The sequence below is a fragment of the Rattus norvegicus genome, chromosome 5, assembly GCF_036323735.1.
Source record: "Rattus norvegicus strain BN/NHsdMcwi chromosome 5, GRCr8, whole genome shotgun sequence".
NCBI classification, from domain to species: domain Eukaryota; kingdom Metazoa; phylum Chordata; class Mammalia; order Rodentia; family Muridae; genus Rattus; species Rattus norvegicus.
The window spans coordinates 56128502-56152412 of NC_086023.1; the positions used below are offsets into that span (position 1 = coordinate 56128502).

Consider the following 23911-nt stretch of genomic DNA (forward strand, 5'->3'; position numbering starts at 1 on the left):
TGCTAGGAAGTGTGGTTGGCTGTCATATGTAGCTCACGGTATTCCCCATGGGCTAACACAACTGGGAGGAGTTGGCCATCTGTTATTTACATTAGCCATAGGTAAGCAATGCTAAGCATAGAAATGCACACTTTGGCAGAGAGGTTCCATTCAGTCTAGAACTCAGGTCTGTTATCTAGAACCACAGGTCCATAGTGCTGTTTCCATGGTTACTCGCCTTTAAAATAGAAGGTGATTTATATTCTGATTGCTGAGGGTTCCCTTTTTCTGGCTTTATGTAACTTCATACTAGTTTTATATCTGCAGTTTCTTCAATTTTTTCAAATTTTCAAAATTGTCAGAGATTCCTGACCTCACAGAGATTTCATTCAGTGGTTCCCAGGGGAAAAAAGTATTTAAGATTCACATGAGAATGTTTCCCAAGTTTCTAAGTTTATACAATCCCGTCATCATAGAAAATATACACCTAGTTTTCTTTGAATTAATACTGTACTGGTTTTTCTATTGCCCAATAAACTTTAAATGACAGTGGACTCTTCGCATTTATGTCCCAGGCTCTGTACTCCAGTCCAGAGTACCTCTCACATTGATCATTTGATAGGCGCCAAAGGGCTCCCTGTTTGTCTCTAAGTTTCAGACTCTAAAATGCTGACATCATCAAACTATGGAAATCTCTTTTAATGGAGGATGTTGGCTTGACTTAACTGTGGAACCTCTGGTAGGTGTCAGTGTTTCTGCTTATAGAAAATGTGTTTACATTCACCCTAAAGATTTCATGACATTATTTAATTAAGAGCTGGGAAATTCATTATCTTACAAGTAACAATATACCATGAATTCATAAAAGGAAATTAATAGCATTGAGAAGAATAAACAGAAGCATCTTTTCCTTGTTTCTTAAACTTTATTCTATATGTTGTACATCCTCATTGATACATTGAAGTAACCTGCATATATGCATACATTAGATAACACAGAGTAAAGTTTACAAGGTAGACCACTTAGTATCTTTTTTCTACAGACATGAATGTAACACTAGAGAGAATAAATGAGATAATACAGATAAATTAATGGGAACATAAGATCTTTGTAAGTCTTGGCCTTTTTTCCTAAAAGAGAACTTATTTATATCCCAACATTTCATTTTTGCTTTTAGATCCAAAACATAATTTTCTGGAGGAAACCTGGAGATGTTTAATTTACTCCACTAATTATTATTTAGGAAAAAAGCCTGTTGAAGTACATTCTCTTGAGGAGATAAATTAGGACACTGATTACAGTGCTTCTCAGTTAAAGCACATGAGTATACCCACAAGAAAGTAAAGGTTGATATTCTATTAACTGATAATTAGTATGCACCTAATAAACTCAGAATTTGAGTAATTATGCTGAAATGCTTTACATGCAAGCATTCATGTAAACTGGAACTTTTTCATCCCATAGGTTGCTAGTAGGTTACTTCATTTTTCTGTTTCAACAATATTGGACATAACATTGACTTGTTCCAATACACAATGGTGTCAATAACAGTACTAAAGTTCCATAAGTTCATTTCTGTTTTTAACAAACAAACCCTCAATTTGAATCTGCTACAGATTAGTTTAATAAATGAAATATAAAACAAAAATTCTATTAAAATTAGATACATATGTATCTGTCAGCTTTAAACTACTCATCCAAAAATATTACACTCTCATGAGAATACTTAAAAAGATCTATCTATGCTGATAATATTACCACAAACTATCAGGTTAATGATGTTTTAGGAGAAATATGTCCAAAATGTTCTGATAAACTGAATTCCAATTAATCAACTTAATTTTGAGTATTTGAAAGTTGACATATAAGGACATAAATGTGTGAAATAATTAGAGATACCTTATTAGGAATATTAAGTCATCATTTTAGTGGGGAAAAGTCAGCAGTTTCAACAAATGGTCCTGGTTCAACTGTTGGAAAGCATGTAGAAGAATGAAAATCAGTCCATTCTTATGTTCTCTTACAAAGCTCAAGACCAAGTGAACCAGGGACCTCCATATAAAACCAGATACATATAAACTAATAAAAGAGAAAGTGGGGAAGAGCCTCTAACACATGGGCATAGAGAAAAATTTCCTGACCAGAACACCAATGGCTTATACTCAACAAATAGGGACCTCATGAAATTGCAAAGCTTCTGTAAGGCAACAGATATTGTCAATAGGACAAAACCACAACCAACAAATTGGGAAAAGATCTTTACCAAGCCTATATCTGATAGAGGGCTAATATATAATATATACAAAGAACTCAAGAAGTTAGACTCCAGAGAATCAAACAACCCTATTGAAAATGGTGTAGAAAAAAAAAAAAGAAAGAAAGAAAATAGCATAGAGCTAAGCAAAGAATTCTTAACTGAGGAATACTGAATAGCTTAGAAGCACCTAAAGAAATGTTCAACATCCTTAGTAATCAAATCAAAACAACCTTGAGCTCCCACTTCACAACAGTCAGAATGGCTAAGACCAAAAACTCAGGTAACAGCAGATGCTGGTGAGGATGTGGAGAAAGAGGAACATGCCTCCAGTGTTTGTGGGTGACAAGCTAGTACAACCACTCTGGAAATCAGTCTGGTGGTTCGTCAGAAAATTAGACATAGTGCTACCAGAGGACCCAGCTATACCACTTCTTGGCATACGCTCAAAGATGCTCCAACATATAACAAAAACACATGCTCCACTATGTTCATAGCAACCTTATTTATACTAGCAAGACGCTGGAAAGAACCCAGATGCCCTTCAAAAGAGGAATGGATACAGAAAATATGGTACATTTATACAATGGAGTACTACTAAACTATTAAAAACAGGGACTACATGCAATTTTAAAAAAATGAATGAAACTAGAAAATATCATCTTGAATGAGGTAACACATTCACAGAAGAGAGCATATGTTATATATTCGCTGAAAAGTGGATATTAGTCCAAAGCTCAGAATATCCAAGATAAAATTCAGATCATATGAAGCTCAAGAAGAAAGAAGAAGATGTGGATGCTTCAGTCCTTTTTAGGATGAGGAACAAAATAATCATGTGATAAAGTGAATGGACAAAGCATGTAGTAGAAACAGAAGGAAAGGTCATGCAGAGACTGCCCTACCTGGGGATCAATTCCATATTCAGCCACCAATCCCAGTCACAATTGCTGATGCCACGAAGTGCTTGCTGACAGGAGCCAGATATAGATGTCTCCTGAGAGGCTCTGCCAGAGCCTTACTGATACAGATGAGGATGCTTGCAACTAACCATCACATTGAATGTGGGGACCCCAGTAGTGGAGCTAGGAAAAGGACTAAAGCAGCTGAAGGGGTATGTAAGCCCATAGGAAGAACAACAATGTCAGCCAACCATAGCCCCAGAGCTCCTAGGAACTAAACACTAAGAGTATACATAAAGAGACCCATGGCTCCAGCCACATACATAGCAGAGGATGACATTGTCTGGCATCAATAGGAAAGGAAGCCGTTGGTCCTGTGAAAGTTGTTTTCCCCAGTGTAGGGGGAATACTAGGGTATTGAAGTGGGAATAGGTGGTTGGGAGGGGGAGCATCTTCATAGAAATAATGGGAGCGGTAATGAGAGAGGGGGAAACCTGGAAAGGGATAACATCTGAAATATAAATACATAAAATATCCAATAAAAAACTAATTGTGAATGGTTGGAATTTAGCACATTTAATTACAGTAATGAAGGAAAGAACTGTGAGCTCCACACTGTTTTCCAGCAATTGGTAGCTAACATGACAGCGATTACACTCTTGAAACGTTTGAAACTTACTCATTTTAAAGACTATTTTAAGATTATATGTATGTGTATGAGTGTATCTGTGTGGGGGCACATGCACACGAGTATAATGTCCAACATAGGCTAACAGAGAGTGTCAGATCTCTCGAGCTGAAGTTACAGGTTTCTGTGATCCACATGATATGGGTGTGAGAAACTGTACTCTGGGTCTCTTGTTGCAAAATCCATGTTCTTAACCATTGACAGATGACTTCAGCCTGTTACCAAATTGTTTTGTCATAAAAAAGATGACGAAACCAAAATGTAGAGATTAAATGAGAAATGACCATTAAAACAATAAATTTTAATAAAGACAAACTATATATATAATATATATATATATTATATTTGGGGTATTTCTTTTTCTGGATCACTTGAATACTATTAAAGTTTAGTTATTCTTAAAACCATTTTAAAATAATGGTGTTTACAAATCCCTGATTAATTTCTATTTGAATTGTGTAATAGTAAAGTCACTGGATAACTTTCTGTGTAATTTTTCCTTGTTACCTCTAGGTGTGCAATTGTACATGTAAAGGTAACATAATTAAATTTCAAAATGGCTCATTTGTGATTAATGAGTGCAGGTGGCAATTCAGTGCTTTTGTTTTAGATATATTGCATTTTTAAAAATATGGCATATCACAAATTGTTGGTTTTGTTGGTAAAAAAGAAGGAAGAGACTGTGCATTGATGTAAAATGCACAAGTAAATGAAAACAATACTGATTATATCTATCTATCTGTCTATCTCTAGATAGATAGACAGACAGACAGACAGACAGATATAATTTGACAGATGGCCTTGTGATACTGATAAGAAGTCCTCAAATTCTATAGTCCTCCTGCCTCAGCGTCTCGAATGCTATATTACAAGCATGTTAAAATACTCCTGGCTTGATTTTTCAGTGCTTTATAGATCTTTGCTTACTGCTCACTAAGTAACAACGTAACCATATTTGAATGGTTTAAATCATATAGTTCAAAGTTTTGTTCTCAATGGCCCACTAAAGGATCCCAGGTTTCAACATATAGAGCAACTGTAGGAGCATCTATGAAGCACTATGAATTACTTTGCAAACCACCACCACATTAGATTTGATATGGTGATTCACAGAGAAATCCACAGCACTTGACAGTTTATGTAATGCTTGTATCCATGAACTAATAAAAATCATATGCTACCATGTCCAATTTTGGAAAATATTTAAGTCATCTTTTTATCTTTCATACAGAATTAAAATTGAATTTTATTTTAATTTTAACAACATATGAGCAAGAGCATAAATATTCATGAAATCACCAGGTACTTCATGTATTTACATATTACATGTTACATATATAAAATATTTTATATGTCACTTTCTTTTAATTGGAAAAATAATAAGAAACACTGAAAATTATGAAAACAACATAAAAACAAATTATACGTTCTGTATTATATATCATGGTAGTTCACTTAGAAGAATAATCAACGGCAAGCAATACATGACATGGAAGTAAAACACCTGATCTGCTCAGAAAAGTGAGACATGGATATTAATATACCTGTGGGATACAGGAAGTAAAATAAGGAATAAAATTATATATGTGAGTCTCACATCACAATACATACATGATTAGATCGTCTCTCTTTAAAATAGTCTCAATTAGCCTTCAAATTGTCTTAATAAATATACAGACATGTATTTTTAGATGATCTTAGATTTTTATCTGTTTTTTTCTATCCTATCTTTGAGTAAACATTTTGTAGTGATTGCCTGAAACCCCCAGAGATTACTGAAATAAATCCTAGTTTCATCACTAGGATCAAATCTGTGGGGAAAAAAATCCACATCAATTTAATGAAACAATCCATAAAAGGGCACTGATTTAATAAAAATCACAGAAATGAGCCATCTTTCTTATGTTTACCTTTGTTGTTTGCTTTCGTGGCAATGTTTACATTCTGAGTTTTGCAGGCAATCCCCAAGATAAAGTCCAGGGAACTCAAAAATGTGAACAAGCTGAAGGGCCTAAGTGAGGATACCTCAGTCCCTCATGGGAGACAGAGAAGAAAGCAACCATAACGGGGAGGTAAGGAGAAATGGGGGAAGGAAAGAGGCTGAGGTGGAGAAAGGGGGAACACGATCTGGTTTTGGGTGGGGAAAATGGACTGAAACCTGAGTTCCAGAGGAAAGAATGAAAACAGGCAACCTCTGGAGGAAGGAGGTGGGGAGGACCCTCTAGAAGATACCAGAGGTCTGGGAAGTGAGAGACTCACAGGACTCAAAGGGAGTTGGGAACCCTAGATGAAAGGCTCTACAGTGGGGAGAGGGAATTTATTGACTCCACCTCCAGCAGAAAGGCAGGGCATCAAGAGAGAGATGGAATTGCTATTCCACAGTCAAACCTCTGACCCATAATTATACCTGTGTGAAAGAAATGCAGGGATGGAAATGAAGAAGAGCCTGAGGAAAGGAAGGTCCAACAATATGCCTAAAGTGGGATACAGCTGAATGAAAGTCCCCAAGACCTTTCACCATTACTGAGTGTATGGGCTGTTTACAAAAAGGGACCTATCAGGACTTCCCTCCAAAAGACCCAACAAGGAGCTGAAAGAGTCAGATGTAGTTATGTCCACCCAACCAATGACCAGAAGCTGCTGACCCCTGGTTGAATTAGGGAAAAGCTAAAGCTGGAGGAAGCTGAGGTGGAAGGTAACCCTGTAAGAGGACCAGCAGGCTCAATTAAGCTGAATCCACAAGATCTCTCAGACACTGGGACACCAACCAGGCAGCATACACCAGCTGAGATGAGGCCTCCAACACATATACAGCAGAGGACTTCCAGGTCTGGATTCAGTCACAGAATATGCATTTAACCCTCAAGAGACTGGAGGCCCCAGGAAGTTTAGAGGACTGGTAGGGTGGGTGTGGTTGGGATATCCTTGTGGAGGGGGTCTGCGTGGACAGGGGTCAGAGAGAAGGTATGGGATGTGGAACTGTTGGTGGAAGAATAAAATCTGAAGTGTAAAAATAAATAAATAATATATAAATTAATTAATTAAAAATATTAAACGGAAAACTAGAAGTTTAATTTATAACTAATAGAAAATAATCTTTAAATTTGAGTGGACCAGGGATATAATACTCATGCCATCTGTGTATTTGAGAATTGTGACTTTTTTGTACATATATCATGAAGTGTCAGTATTAATTTACATGTGATATTTTTAGAAAATTATGAGTTTGGCTTCTTAGAGTTTCAACGCTGTCACTCCAGGTCACTGTGTATTCCTCAATCAAACAGAGAAATAAGGCCAGACTGGCTGGCAGAGCGAGAAAAACATTTAAATGTGAAAAATATCATAAAATTATTTACATTTTCATATATATTTATTTAATGGCTGTATATGATGGGAGTAATGCTTGTCAGATATTAAGGAAGTAAACCACAAACCCAATACATGTTCTGGTTTCAAGCAACATGTAAAACAATATAAATAAAACACACAAGAACAACTGTATTCCTTGAAAATAATTCACATTATTAAAGATTGGGTTCAGACTCCACATTTTCCAGGAGTGGCAAGAGGCTTCTCTGAGGAATTACCCAGTTAAAAAACTTGAAGGGACAATACAATGTAGAAATGGAGATTGGATAAGAACATTTACAGCAGATGGGGCACATGGTGGTTACAAACAATAGAAGGAAATTAAAATTTCATCTGTTCTCTGCTACACTATTGCTGAAGAATATAAAATTAAACAAATTTTAGATACAAGTGAAAACTAGCCAGCATGTCCACACTCTAGAAAACAAATGAGAGAAACTAGAAAATAATGATGACACCAAGAAATAGTAATCTTGAGAAATGTTCATGGCAGATATGTGTGTGGCAGATGTGCGTGGCAGATTTTTGTGGCAGATGTGCATGGGAGATGCACGTGGGGGCACATGTGCATGGCAGATGTGCGAGGCAGATGTGCATGGCAAAGAAACAGCTGTGTGGAAGGTCCCTAGGATTCAAGGAGCTTTGCTACACTTAGAACCAAACCTGCCCAGAAGAAATCTCCAAATAAATCAGGGAAAGTTTCTTTTAGAAGAGGTCAGTATGTAGAAGAATGCATATCGATCCATGATTATCACCCTGTACAAAGCTTAAGTCCAAGTGGATCAAGGACCTCCACATCAAACCAGATACACTCAAACTAATAGAAGAAAAAGTGGGGAAGCATCTCAAACACATGGGCACTGGAGAAAATTTCCTGAACAAAACACCAATGGCTTATGCTCTAAGATCAAGAATCTACAAATGCAAAGCTTCGGTAAGGCAAAGGACACTGTTGTTAGGACAAAACGACAACCAACAGATTGGGAAAAGATCTTTACCAAACCTACAACAGATAGAGGGCTTATATCCAAAATATACAAAGACCTCAAGAAGTTAGACCGCAGGGAGACAAATAACCCTAATAAAAATGGGGTTCAGAGGTAAACAAATAATTCACAGGTGAGGAATGCCGAATGGCTGAGAAACACCTAAAGAAATGTTCAACATCTTTAGTCATAAGGGAAATGCAAATCAAAACAACCCTGAGATTTCACCTCACACCAGTGAGAATGGCTAAGATCAAAAACTCAGGTGACAGCAGATGCTGGCGAGGATGTGGAGAAAGAGGAACACTCCTCCACTGTTGGTGGGATTGCAGACTGGTACAACCATTCTGGAAATCAGTCTGGAGGTTCCTCAGAAAATTTGACATTGAACTACCTGAGGACCCAGCTATACCTCTCTTGGGCATATACCCAAAAGATGCCCCAACATATAAAAAAGACACGTGCTCCACTATGTTCATCGCAGCCTTATTTCTAATAGCCAGAAGCTGGAAAGAACCCAGATGCCCTTCAACAGAGGAATGGATACAGAAAATGTGATACATCTACACAATGGAATATTACTCAGCTATCAAAAACAATGACTTTATGAAATTCATAAGCAAATAGATGGAACTAGAAAATATCATCCTGAGTGAGGTAACCCAATCACAGAAAGACATACATGGTATGCACTCATTGATAAGTGGCTATTAGCCCAAATGCTCGAATTACCCTAGATGCACAGAACACATGAAACTCAGGAAGGATGACCAAAATGCAAATGCTTCACTCCTTTTTTAAAAGGGGAACAATAATACCCTTGGCAGGGAATAGGGAGGCAAAGTTTAGAACAGAGGCAGAAGGAACACCCATTCAGAGCCTGCCCCACATGTGGCCCATACATATACAGCCACCAAACTAGATAAGTTGGATGAAGCAAAGAAGTGCAGGCTGACAGGAACCAGATGTAGATCTCTCCTGAGAGACACACTCAGAATATGGCAAATACATAGGCGAATGTCAGCAGCAAATCACTGAACTGAGAATGGGACCCCCGTTGAAGGAATCAGAGAAAGGACTGGAAGAGCTTGAAGGGGCTTGAGACTCCATATGTACAACAATGTCAAGCAACCAGAGCTTCCAGGGACTAAGCCACTACCCAAAGACTATACATGGACTGACCCTGGACTCTGACCCCATAGGTAGCAATGAATATCCTAGTAAGAGCACCAGTGCCCTGGGTCCTGCCAAGACTGAACCCCCAGTGAGTGTGATTGCTGGTAAGGAGGGTGGTAATGGGGGGAGGATGGGGAGGGGAAGCCCATTTAGAAGGGGAGGGGGAGAGGTTGGGGGATGTTGGCCTGGAAAGTGGGAAGGGGAATAACAATCGAAATGTAAATAAGAAATACTCAAGTTAATAAAGATTAAAAAATGTGTTTTATGAAATTGAAATGTGGAATAAAAATTCAACCTGCTGATAAACATGAAAAAAAAAAAAAGAACTTCAGTATACACGTTGAGTAGATGAAGTAACTTAGAATCCAAGAAAAGTTTGAAAACGGGTAACTGTGAGGTCACAGGCTTTCCAAACATCCAGGAGAAAGCTCACCCTGGACTGTAGGAGGATTTTTGTGGGCTAGATAAAAGCCAGCATTCTCAGGAACTGATTCACATCTGTTTAAAGGGAACATTTTCCCTTACAGATGGCAGACTGGATAGCGGCACGAGAAAGCATTTCAGTGGTTCCTATCTAGTAAGCTCTGAGCTCTGAACTCCCTCAGTACCACAAGTACATTTCAACATCCACACTGTAGCTCTCACCGTGTCCAATCTGCTTCTCTTTCTATTCCAGGTAGATCTAGATGTTCTCTCTCTCTCTCATATCTAAAATTAAAACCCTCCCTAATAATAGAGTAACCAAGTCAGCATTTTCTTTCATCACCTGAGGAATAAGGCGAATTTTCTCTTTTAGCTTCAGTATACCAGTAGAATAGATGAGATGAATTCAGAAGCTGGCCAATAGATTGAAAACAAACAATTATACATCAAAAGACAACATTCAGTAATGAATAACCATTACCTAGTGAAAAACCATTCCATTCCAAATCTACTTAGTTAAATAATCATGAAAGTGAATTCAAGGCAGATTTTATATTTCATTTGTCAAGTTGATCTTCTTTATTTACATTAGACAGAAAAATCCAAATCCAGTTTTGGTGCTAGTTGTTCATTCTGATTTTCTTTTCTTATGGTTTTCCATATAATTTCTGCCAGAGAGCCCCTCTTTAGGTGAATTTAATCACCTATAACAATCTTTACCCCAAATCTGTGAAATATACTATCAATTTTATATGAAAGTATGTGGATAGAGAATGCAATATTATGGCTAACTAATTTTCTAGCAAGCTAATTAATTAAACAATACGACTTATTTTCAAACTGTTACTGTGTCTGTGGTCAGAATTATGTGAAGTGTATTATTATCCACTGATGAAAGACCATAGTGAAGTGAATCAATGTCTTGTTAAAAGCTGAGTAAGACATATATGATATGTCCTCTTTTTCAATTAACATCTTTTTGAGAAATGGTTACTTACTGGTGGCTTTTTGGGTTTGAGTACATGGATTGGTTCATAAGTTTATACTACACAGAGAATGTGTACAGTAAAGTACAGCATTTATCTTTACATTGTCTGATTCTGTGATGTTTCTATAGCAAGCACAAAGATGAAATTGCCAGATATCCATGGTATTCTACAATTGTCTTCTTGTCTTTAATAAATCATAATTGTATGCAATAAAATATTTTACACATAATACGTAAGACCCATGTTTCAAGCTCTGAACCTGAGAGGTGAGGGAAAGTCACCATCCACAACCTTCAAGCCAAAGAATGGTGATGTAATGTGGTAAGTGTTACACAATATGACACGGCAAGCAATTATATGGTATTTCTGTGTTCTACTTGCAGACATTAGTGTGAGAAGTCACCAATGTTAGCATCAACATGTCTGATTAACTATAGTCTGGCACTATTCAACAACCTGGGGAAAAGTTTCAACTGATCGTGGTTCTTTTAATTAGGCTAATCCTAGTCAACAAGCTTATTAGAAGACAAGTGCCACCGTGGGACTTGAAGCTTGTACCTGACATCTAAATTAAACATCTAAACACAAAGTTCAACAGTGCTATAATATCTAGATTATTTCCTAGTTTTAGAATTTTTTTTTACCTTATACTTTTTAACACACCAGGCAAACGACAAACCAGAATTAAGCTGAGAAAGACAGATGGAACTGACATTATAAAAATAGTACAAGTATTAGTGTTACTTAAAATAACCAACAGGCATAAAGGTTGCGGAAGTGAGATGGGTTCTGCACTCAAGGACCATGCTTCTATCATGGCAATCCATACTGGTAAGCAGAGTTGGCAGCACAGCTCCAAAGGAAACCTATGTCCGTTCTCACTGATGAAAAACAAAATGAATGGAAAATATAGTGAGCAAATAATATAAAAAAAATAGAAGAGGGAATGAAAGAGGTATGCACAGTTAAGATGATGCTCCTACTAGTTTTTTTTCCTTTCAGTTAAAATTTCGTTCGCCTAAACACCAAAACAGAAATACAACTCAATGGATAAAAATAAATGACCAATGACTAGAGAAAAATCAAATATTTACAAGGAAACATAAGTGGCAGTCGTTTACTATTAGTGATGATGGTAAAGGAATAGATGTTTCACGGATACTGCAAGACATTCCTTTTATACTCCAATTTATATATTCAACAGAATTGTTAAAATAATGAAATGCTTGACATATAGATCCTACTTTCTATAGAAAAGTAATGATGAGGTGAATGAGATCATTAATAATTTAAGGCTGAGCAAGCCTTATGACTTGATTTTGATCTCCAGAATCCATGAAAGAAACAATGCCAGATTTAGTAATGCACAGCGTTAAAGACATAACTCTTGGTGACATCGAAAGTAGAGACAAGAATATTGATAAACAGCTTGCAGGACAGTTGTTCTGGGGTATGCAACATAGCAAATACAACATGAATGATGCTGCTTCAGCAAGTTAGAAAAAGAAAACTAATTCCTCAAAATTGTCCTCTGCCTTCCACACATATACAGTGATACACATCTGTGTACAGGCAGATGAGTGCACATGCACACACACACACACGCACACACACACACACACACAGAGAGAGAGAGAGAGAGAGAGAGAGAGAGAGAGAGAGAGAGAGAGAGAGAGAGAGACATACACAGCATTTAAATGTCATATTGTTTTGGAGGCAGGGTTTCTCTATGGTATAGCTTTTGCTGTACTGTAATGCCACTATGATTTAATAAAAGAATACAATTATTAAAACATTAAAAACACAAAAAAGAGTGAAGAGAGATATCCTTAGTGTTGGATAATGTAATATCAGAAGCAGTGGGTTCATATTTTTAAGAGATTTATTTTGTGATATAGTCACCTACCTGCATTTGCATTTAAAAGTCACTTAACTAAGGTTTCACACCTAAAAGTACAGTTACAAGCATTTAAAAAAACAGAAAAATATTAGTGCATTTTATCATTCCCACAAAAGAAATTCTAGCATTTGCCTCAATATCTGACACAGCAATGGCATTAAGTTATATTATAGAACATGTACTATTAGAGGCAAAATAACTTCATTTCCTTTGGAATTAAACTACTGCATTTGTCCCCACTCATATTAGAAATAGTGAAAGAGATGACATTTAGCAGGAGAGATAAGACCTACCAGCAGGGAACAATGAACTACAATAGGAGAAACTGAAATGATGTTATCTGTTGGGAAACAATGAAAACAGGTTACAGCTCTTGATGCGATGGCAAATTCAGGCAACATTTGTCATCTTCTTATTATGCAATCAGATGTTGAACCATCTGTTGATGCTACAAAAGATTCCAGCATAACATGGTATATAGAATTCCATAGAAATTCTTCAATAGGCAGATTTAACACTTTTTCCTCAGCAGGTAGCATGGCCAAATATCTGTATAAATGCTTACTTACTAGGAAATTAATAACTTTTAGATTAAATAAATGTCTAATTGGCAGTCTCAAGCTTGAAGTTATGCACCTACACCTTTGTAATGGGGCAAGTGGGCAACTAATTTTTCATTTGACATCACTTAAGCAAAATCAGACACACAGTTGTCAGGAGACAGTATTCAATTTAGCTAACTAGGAAAGTTCTGATTATGAAGAAAAAGGAAAAGACATGTAACTGGAGGACAACAGATATGCTTTTACCCGAGGACTAGGATTGCACCATTAATAACAAAGGAAAAGTCCGATAAATATGATTCAGGTTTAACATTTCTCAAAATGCAATGACCAAAATTCAATCATGTTTTTTACCTGGAAATCAATAACCCAAACATTTTCTAGCATCAACTGATAGTGTGTTCCAGACTCACATCACTCACAAAAGGAAAGGTTGGGAAAAACTGTATTATATACTTGTCTGAGAAGAACCTAAGCAGTAAACACTCAAATTGGGAATAAAAAATTTAGACCAGTGAAATCTGTCAAATCTCACCATCGTGAGGTAATTTGATTTGAATTCATTAATGCATATTAAGAGGAATGAAAAGTCTGTTTCTTATGGATCAAATTTAATATTGAAAAAATCTATATAACGCTTTAGTGCTTGCTTCAATAACTCATTGGTTTATACTCAGAGAAGTTACTTCCTTGTATTTAAAACATTCTCTCTCCCCAGCTCCGAAAAAAAAAGAAAAAAAAAACATTCTCTCCCTCCCTCCCTCCCCCTTCTCCCTCTCTTCATTCTCCACACCTCCTTCCCCATCTCCTGAGTGTGTATGTGTGTGGGTATTTGTACTGTAAGCTTGTGTGTGTGTGTCTGTGTCTGTGTGTGTGTGTGTGTGTGTGTGTGTGTGTGTGTGTTGTGAACTTGCATATGGATTCCTGGGGAGACCAGAAGTGGCAGTTTTAAATCCTTTGGTGCTGAAGTTACAGATGTTTGTGTCTTATGGCCTTGGATTCTTACAACTTAGCTCCGGTATTCTGACAAAACAGCAGGTGTCATAATCCTTGAACAATCTACACCATCTTTATTTGGTTTCCTCTAAAGAGTATCTTTAATCAATAATTCTAATATGTGTTTAGGTAATTGAGTATCTGTAAGCCACCATATTATAGGTTTTGGTTTTAAAATAATTTATATAATACTTATATAATTTATATATTTATAGTATTGAGCTAAAAAACTAGTACTAAATGAAAAGATAGATTTTTTGGTAACATAAATAAATAACATGAACAAGCTAAATGAATGCAGCATAATGGTTAAATATGACAATGAAAGCAAAATTACTGATTTCACATATTTTAAATTATATATATGTATGTACATATATACATATTATATTTCACATACAATTTTGACAATTTTCCCTATGATGGTATCAGTTTTGCACAATAAATGTGATTTCATCTATGTGATACAAATTTACATATTTCTTCTACTTTTATATACTGTAAAACTCAGGTAGGACAGGTTAAATCCAGGAGTCCTAGTAGATTGCTTGATTGGCTGTATGCTGGTCCCATCTAACAGTTCCAATGCATAACATTTTCAGGAGTGAAATAGAACTATGCCCCTCCATGTTGGTTTTCAAGTACATTCTTTTAACTATATAGAAAACTTTCATGCTCAGGGTTTTTGCATCTCACTGCTATCATTAACTTTCTAAGACTTTAGTGACATACTCCAATGGAAACCTTATTGCCAGGTGTCAAATCTGGAGCTCAGTAGCTAATTGAAATGTGGCTCTCTGCAATAATTGTTCATTCATAATTTGTGCATTGGGCAGTGCAATAATTAGGGGCAGATGTTCATGGGGTACAATCAATGGCTTTTGTTGATGAGAAGGCTTTGTGTTCTTGAACCAATCATTCTAACCAAGATTTAATTAAACCATAATTCACGCCTAGTGAGCACCAACACTCCATCTAACTCCCCATTCACAGAGAATCTAGCATGATCACCAATCAGGGTACAATCTTTAGAATAGTAACAGATACTTCAGAGCCAAATCTTGAAAAGTGTTAGCTATACTGACTGTTATGTTTTGATGTCAAACAGTGCTATACCACTCTCAAATTAAAACATAGGTTTTGGGTGTTCTAACATCTTTCGTCCTTTTATATTCTTTTTTTTATATAATTTTGTTTGCTTTATATTTTTATTATTATTTTTATTTTTTAATCTTTTTTATAGTTCAGATTTTATCCCCCTCCTGATCCACCCTTCCTCTGTTCTACATCCTACACTTCCTCCTCCACCCCCAGCCTGTATCCAAGTGATTTTACCACTCCTCCCATCCCACTAGACCTCCCCACTTCTTGGGGACCCAAGTCTTTTCAGGGTTAGTCACATCTTCTTTGAGTCCATACCCAGAAGTGCTGTGATGTATATGTGTTGGAAGCCTCATCTCAGGTGGTATATGTTGCCTGGTTGGTGGCTCAGTGTCTGAGCAACCTCAGGGTACAAGGTTAGTTGAGATTTCTGGTCTTCCAATAGGGTCACCCTCCTCAGCTTCTCCCAGCTTTTGCCTAATTAAGCCACAGGGCTCACCAACTTTTGTCCATTGATTGGGTGTAAACATCTGTATCTGACTCAGCTGCTTGTTGGGCCTTTTAAGGGCAGTCATGATAGATTTTGTAAGCACATCATAGCATCAGTAATAGTGTCAGGCCTTGGGTCCTCCCCCTGAGCTGGATCTCAATTTGGGTCTATCATAGGACCTCCTTTTTCCTAGGATCTTCTCCATTTTTTTTTGTTCTAGCAGTTCTTTCAGACAGGAACAGTTCTGGGTCAGAGTTTTTGACTGTGGGATTTCAACCCTATCCGTCCACCTGATGCCCTATCTTTTTACTGGAGGTGGACTTGACAAGTTCTCTCTCCCCACTGTAAGGCATTTCATATCCTTACATATCCCTCCCTGTGAGTCGTGAGAGTTTCTCACCTCCCAGTTCTCTGGTACATTCTTGAGGGTCCCCCACATCCTACCTTCCAAAGTTTCCTCTTTCACTTTTTTCTGCTAATCCTCAGGGCATCAGTCCTGTCCCCCTTCCTCCCAATACCTGATCATGTTCTCTCGTCCCCTCCCTGTTTGTTGCCTTTCCACCCAGGTTCCTCTCTCCCTCCCCCACTCCTTGTAGATAATATAAAAAATAATATATCAGATAACTGTGGTCATTTATAACACACACACACACACACGCAGACACACACACACATACATACACACATGACATACCTATACACATTTGGTACATGTGTCTGATTTTATTTTCTTTTATATAAATAAAGGCATATAATATCTCTTTTTCTGTGTCCACACAAAATTATAGAACCTCAGAGTAGAAAAGTTTAGGATACTTCATTCCTTACATAGGAAAAAAAAGAATTTCCACTAAAATGTATGATATGTATAAAATTTGGCTACTTCAATATATATCATTTTACTTTCTGAAGAAATACTACTATCTCACAAACTTCTTGGATGTAAGTTATAGATGTATGTTATTTGTTTACTAAACCATGAACTTTTGTGAAAAAAAGAATTTTCACCTACATGTTGTTCTATCAAGTAGCAATATTAAAAAAATAAGAGTGCTATAGAGTTATACAAAGTATTACATTTTAACATTTACAAATTGTCTCAAGAGTCTTCTTTAAAGCATTTCCTGCTGCCCCTGTCTTCTGTACTTAGGAAATAAGTAAAGTCATATGTTACCCTCATTTTTCAAGTTTTTTATTACCTTTAAACAGCAATGTTTTGCCTCTTTATATTTTAGTTTTAATGACTGGCATTTGTAAGACTTGAGGCCAGGCTAGTAATTTATATACATAAACGTATAGATTGTTTTCAGGTTGATTTTCTTTTTGAGGTCTCAGAGTTTCTTGTTCATTTGTTTGTTTGTTTGTTTGTTTGTTTGTTTGTGGGTGATAGAGGAGATAGATCAAGAAATTTAGTGTGAACCTAGATTCTCTTTCTTGAATATCCATGTTTTATGAAGTTTCTGGTATTCTATAAATTGTAAACTTTGCATATGAATATTTCACAGTCTCTGTATGCCTTACTCTTCATCCCTTGTGTTTATGTCCTCATTTCATTTGGGGCATTTCTTTAAAGACCAACTCATTTAAAAGTAGAGATATTAAAGAATAAAGAACTTTTATAATTCCAAGTTCCACAATCTCCAAGATAATATCAACAACAGATAGAGTCTCTGAAGGATATTTGACGTGTGTCAACATCAGTGCCAGCTTTGTCACCTGATAACAATGCCTGGGTTACTCACAATTACTAGCATGGGGTAGTCACAGGCTTGCCATGTACATTGTTCTATTTGTTCCTTAGGACCATTCTGAGAATTAGGCTTCAGATATAACATTGTTATATTACAGTGGAAGGATCCCAGATTCATTTCAAAATGAGTTGCTCAAAATCATATGAGGAATACGTAGTAATTCAATTTCATCTTAAGTATCTGAACAGAAAAAGAAGTCCTCAGTGCTATCTGGAGTTCTCATCACAGGACTGTCTTTGATTAATTCCAATAAGAAGAACCCTTCCCAAACAATGTCAGAAAAGAGCTCATTAAGTGTATGCTGGTTAGTTTTAAGTACCACCTTGTCACAGCCTAAAATTACCCTAAAAGAGAGTCTCGATTGACTGATTAGCCAGATCAGATTGGTCTGTGTACACGTCTGTGGGGAAGTCTTGATTGCTAATTTACCCAGCCCACCATAGGCACTTCCCTAGTAAAGGACCTGTTAAGAATGAGGAAAGCTAGCAGACAGAATTAGAAAAGTTCTTACTCCAGACCCTAGAACCTTGTCCTGGTTTGCTTTCTATTGCTGTGAAGAACTTAATTATGAAAAGAAAATTGGGGAGTACAACGGTTTCTTCCCCTTCCCTTTCCCCTCCCCTTCCTGTCCGTGTCCTTGTCCTTGTCCGGGTCCCCATCCCAGTCCTTGTCCGGGTCCCCATCCCAGTCCTTGTCCGGGTCCCCATCCCAGTCCCCGTCCCTGTCCCTGTCCCCCCGAGTTAAGTCGGGACAAACAAACTGTCCATGAAGTGCACAGTTTGCTTCTTATGTAACCCAGGACCATATACCCAGGGAGGTGCCTATTGCGGTGATCGGGACTCTCACACATCAAAGATCAGTAGAGAAAACATCCCACAGACATGCCCCAGAGGAATTGAAAGATGCAATTTGTCAGATGATTTCTTTTTCCTTCTCAGGTGACTCTAGTTTTTCACAGGTTGACAAAAAGTAACCAGCATGGTAGCAAATGCGGTGTGACTATGGATGTGATCCATAATTCTTGCTTTGACAAGTCCCTCAGAACTGTAAAAACAAACCAACCTCTTCTCCCATAAGTGGCTTTTTGGTCAGCGTAATTCACCAGAGAAGCAGACACGAAACTAGAGCAAAGGCTAAGATATATTGAAGGTTCTTCCAGGAAAATAGAATGCAAATAGCATTCATACAGCATTTTTTAAAACGTATCATAGAATTTGTACTTTTAATACATTTATGTGTTCAATTTACTTCAGCCTCGTTGGTTTTAATTGACTAGCCTTTGTAAAAGTTCACCGACCGAGAACTATCTTGATGGAGATAATAATAATAATAATAATAATAATAATAATAATAATAATAATATTAACATCTTACCATTGTTATTTTCTATGGCCAATCATCAGTGGCCTCTCAATTATTTTTTGTCAATTAGTTCATGTTCATCTCCTAAATAGCTTTGCAATTAGTTGCACTTTTTAAAATCTTATCTCCAAAATATTGTAATATACTTGCTGTTGATTCTTCCACCTGTACATGCCTATTTCTAAGGTTCTTTCCACATCAAAATGACCTAAGAACAAGAACAATAAAAACTAACTGACCCTTAAAGGCAGTATGATAGCATCTCACCCATCACTTCAGCCCACCATCCACAGTAAATCATACATATTCCATTTGTTCATGACTTCTTCTGTAAAGGAATGAAACGCCCATAGAGAAAATCACCATGCTATTCTTTCCTCAGTGTGCTTAGTGGTTTCCAGCATGTCTATAAAGATATATGTGTTACTTGATGAGGATGGATTAAAAAATTACAAAAATACAATATGACTTGGTTATTTTTGTCTTAGGTTACTTTGTTTAAAGCATTGTTCCTTTGGTAGACTCTCAAATTTTTCACTTTTAAGATGGACTGTGGGGCACACGAATGCTCAGTGTGTAGAAACATACACATGAGGCCTCTGGCTTCTATCCCCAGACCTGATGTAAAGCTGTACATGGTTCCATATGTTTGTAATCTAGTGCTATAATGACCTGTCCTACACAAGCAAAATGAGTCTCACCCATGTACACACAAAATTACATATGCACATACATGCATACATATGCAGATATTGTAGACATATGTGTAAAGTAAATTTAAAGGAGAAAAGGATAGATTATGTTCGGCACATACTAGTGCAATACTGTACATAATGATTCTGAGACATTCATTAATATGGGTAATTAGTCAACTACTTCAGAGCTCTTTCTCAAATTTGATCGGCAAACTGTTCGGAGGAGCATAAATAATCACTGTCAAGTGAGTCGATTTATTCTCAGTTTTGTTACCATTGGTGCATTGTTATGAGTTATCGCATAATTGATCTTAAAATGTGCAACACATTTAAAATAGTGACATAAAAAGAGAAAATATTTAGGACTATTTAGAGGGTGATTACAGATGTTCAGCTATCTGCCTATCTATCTGACATTAAATGCAATCAACATTTAATTTGGAAATTTTTAAAGTAGACAATTTCCAAATTATAAAATTGCTTGAAAGTGACACATTATCAAGTCGTATTTAGAGCTTTGAATGTATTTTGCAAAAGGCAATGTGAAAAACAAGATAAATATTAATATGTAGGGCAAATGACACTGCTGGTGTCAAGCAGTTGCCAGCAATCAAATATAAAATTCAGCCAATGAAGCCATATTTGAAGTACTACATACAACAGTAGAGGATGCCATCAACACTGGAATGATTAAGAAATTCACTGTGAGGCATGCTGTCATGGATCCATAGCTGTATAATTTTGTGCTGATTTTTAAGGAGCGGATGACTGCCCCATGGTGCCAAAGAAGTGACACTATTGAAGATGGCACTGGTAGATTAGGCATTTGGAGTAGCCTCTAAGGACCAGGATCACTGTTCATTGTCAGCAGCTAGACTCTCCAAGTAAGTTCTAGTTAAATATTAACATCAACATAAGCATTCTATTGGATTGAGGATTCTAGAACCCAAGGGTGATAGAGGCAAAAAATTCATCTTGACTGGTCAATCTGGAATATAAACAGTAATAATTCCGGACTCATTTAAAGATAGTCTTGGCAGATTCTGTGATTAGGATGATAAATAGAGGCTGAAAGAAGGGAATTCAAGATGAAATTGTATTTTGAAAAAAGCACTTTCTAATTTTGTAAATTAATATAGTCTTTCTAGAAAGAGTGATTGGAAGAGCCAACTGATTCACAGCAAGGTGAGAATGCTTGCTTGCATTGATGTGTTTAATTAAAGACAGGCTTTCTTTGCAGCTGAGGACAAGGACAATGGGAACCTTAATTAGATTCTCAAGTTTCAGGAGGAAAAAATGCCCCTGTATTTTGGCATAAGACAAACAGCACTTACACCACTACTTTACTCCAATTTAAAAACATTTACCAAAGAGTTGGGGGAAGGATTGATCCGACATAGATGGGAACTCCATAGCAGGACCTACAGAGTCAACAAACATGGACACCAGAGAGCTCTCAGAACCTGAGCCACCAAGCAAAAATAAATAAAAATAAAAATACACAGACCAAAACGAGGTCTCCCAGCACATATGTAGCAGAAAAGCAACTCAGTTTTTATGGCTACCCAGTCTGGCCTCAGCGGGAGAGGATACACCTAACATGACAGACACTTGATGTGCCAGAGTCTGGGAATACCCAAGGGAGTCGCTCTCTCAGAGGAGAAGGGAAGGGTGGATAGAAGGGAAGGACTTGGTGATGGAGGGACCTGGATGTGGAGCAGCATTTGAGATGTAAGCAAATAAATCAATGAATTCTTTAAAACAAAAACTAGTTTCTTCTTGTTGCTTTGTTTGTTTTGGTTTTGTTTGTGATACTTAATGGGGAGTTCTTTTATTTTGTCTCTAAATAATTAGCCAAGATTGATCACATAATGCTAGAATCACTTTCAAAGCCTAAAAGTGGTTCAGAAAGATGTGCATTTCTGGACAGATTTATATTGGTTAAACCATTCCATATAAACTCGCTGGTTTTCTCATGCTCTCCTGGCTATGGTAAAGACTTCCTCTTTGACATGTTTCTTCTCTCAGCTCTGACACACACTTCCAAGGTAAACTCTTACAGGACAGTCGTGATACTTCCTCATCCTCCCACATTAGACAGTTTAGTTCCTAAGTGACTAATATTATTAATTACATTATAACTCCATTATATTTTCTTACTTATCACTAGAACTATTTTTCCAAAATCAATATTAACAATAGGTATGTTTTCAAATGTTTGATGGATTAGAGAGGAAGAGACAGAGCATTAGAAAATGTGATCTATGTTTCAGGATGCTATGATGTCCATATTATTAGAGCCCTTATAACTGATTGTTTTAAAATTTTCATTTGAGTCAGGGTCACAGGAAACCCAATAGGTTTAAGAAAGAACAGAAGCAAAATGAAAAAAAAAACACTAAAAGAGAGACTCTTACAAATGCTGTTTTATATTGTCTCAATTTTGTTTTGTTTAATTTTAGTAGTGGCAAAATCAATACTATAACTCATTTTGCCTGAGCATAGTGTGTGTGTGTGTGTGTGTGTGTGTGTGTGTGTGTGTGCATAATTGGATGTTTGACCAATTGTGTGTGCACATGTGTGCACGTGAATGTGGAGAACTGACATGAAGTTAGGCACCTTCAGTGCTATCCTCTTTTATTTACTCTGCTGCTGAAACTGCATGTTCCTGAGGATGACCAGAATACCTAGCCAGCTGTCCATGTGATATTCTGTTGGTACCTACCAGCTACAGGAATTGCCAGTAGGTTACCACATTTGCCAGGTGTCTACATAAGTTTTGGGGATGCAAATTTGTCTTAATACTTGAATACAAAACAATTTACCCAAAAAGCCATCACCCTGTATGCTGATTTTTAATAATGAAGTAATACAAAATGACATCCAATACATTATTTTTCCAATTGAACACGGAGAATGCCAAAGACATATGAAAACATAATATCATGATATTCCCACATATCCCAAGGCACTCAAATGTTGGCATAGCCAATAAAGAAAGTGACAACTAGCCAAAGAAGACAAATATCAATAACCGTGGAAAAGTTAGACAGTTTAATAACATATGTAGTTATAATCACAATCAAGGTATAATCTAAAATTGACTAAAGACTAAACAATGATTTGTTATTTTAAAAAAAGATGAATACATCCATGAGATTTTACTTGTGTGAATTGAAATATATAAAATTTAATACATTTAGGTGGACTAGCAAAAGAAATTATTGTAAAGTTAATTATTACACAATTTAAAGTTATTTTAAGGTAATTATAGATAAGAAAATGATTCATAGTTATATACATATTATACATATGAAGCAGGATCTTGCATATATGATGTTTACCTTATAGCAAAAAGAGCACAGAGTTATACACATAATTTCTGTTACTTTTTCTAACCCAGAAGAAGCCTGAAGAGTTGAAATAAAGAGACATATATTTAATGTTATTTTTGTATGACTATTGAAAAGGGGTGAGTGTTTTCTCTCTGCTTATCATAGAAAACTATTAAGTAAATAATTTCTTAAAGAAAAATGGTTCTCATCTATATCCTGACTATACCTAATATGTGGGAGAAACCATAATTCTAGTATCATCTTTGATAACAATACTGGTGTATATTATAGAATATACAATATATGGTGTATAGTATATTCAAGGCAATGTCTACTCCTATTTTGCATTATATAATAAGCCTTTAAGAGTCCACATTGTGCTACTCATGCTTTCTAAGAGGAACCTAATCAATAGATCATTCTGTCGCAGTTAAATCCAGAGACAGTATATTGATATGAGAGGAAAAATAGTCTTAAATTATGAAAGCAGGAAAACCGAAGCCTTCTATGATAATATTTGTCACCCTTAGTCTCAAGTTAAAACCAACTGAAGGAAGCCCAAAACTAAGTTACATATTGGACTTCAACTGAGGGCAATATTAAAAAGCTAGAATTTTTTAATTCACAGACCAACTGTAAACAGAAACTAAAAATATTGAGTATTTAGAAAGCAATTTTTTTAAGAGGATGAATGCACAGAGGAAGGGACTTTGCCACTCATTATTGCAGAATATTTATATGAAAATAACATTTACATAAGCTTTATGAAGAAATCTGAAAAGCTTTTTTGGTCTTGTTACTTTAAGTAGTAGAGACTCCTCCACTATGTATAGCATAATTCCCATTGCACACATGTAATAACTCTTTTCCTTTTTTTTTTTTTTTTTTTTTTTTTTTGGTTCTTTTTTTCGGAGCTGGGGACCGAACCCGAACTCTTTTCCTTAATACA

At 36.4% G+C, this 23911-nt stretch overlaps 1 protein-coding gene, 1 long non-coding RNA gene and 1 other non-coding gene across 12 annotated transcripts in view; all 3 read right to left on the reverse strand.

Moving 5' to 3' along the window:
• The window catches only part of Lingo2 (leucine rich repeat and Ig domain containing 2), a 1322423-nt gene that overhangs the window by 962252 nt on the left and 336260 nt on the right, over positions 1-23911 (reverse strand). The gene's annotated exons all lie outside the window — the stretch shown is intronic.
• LOC134478958 (uncharacterized) overlaps positions 1-23911 on the reverse strand; it is a 38645-nt gene that overhangs the window by 5697 nt on the left and 9037 nt on the right. Inside the window, exon 1 of the long non-coding RNA XR_010051781.1 lies at positions 1-23911. This exon is cut by the window's right edge and continues 9037 nt beyond it. This is a non-coding gene — a long non-coding RNA (uncharacterized LOC134478958).
• On the reverse strand, positions 4875-4953 carry Mir876 (microRNA 876). Its single transcript, NR_032756.1, has one exon. It is a non-coding gene; the product is annotated as a microRNA 876 (primary transcript).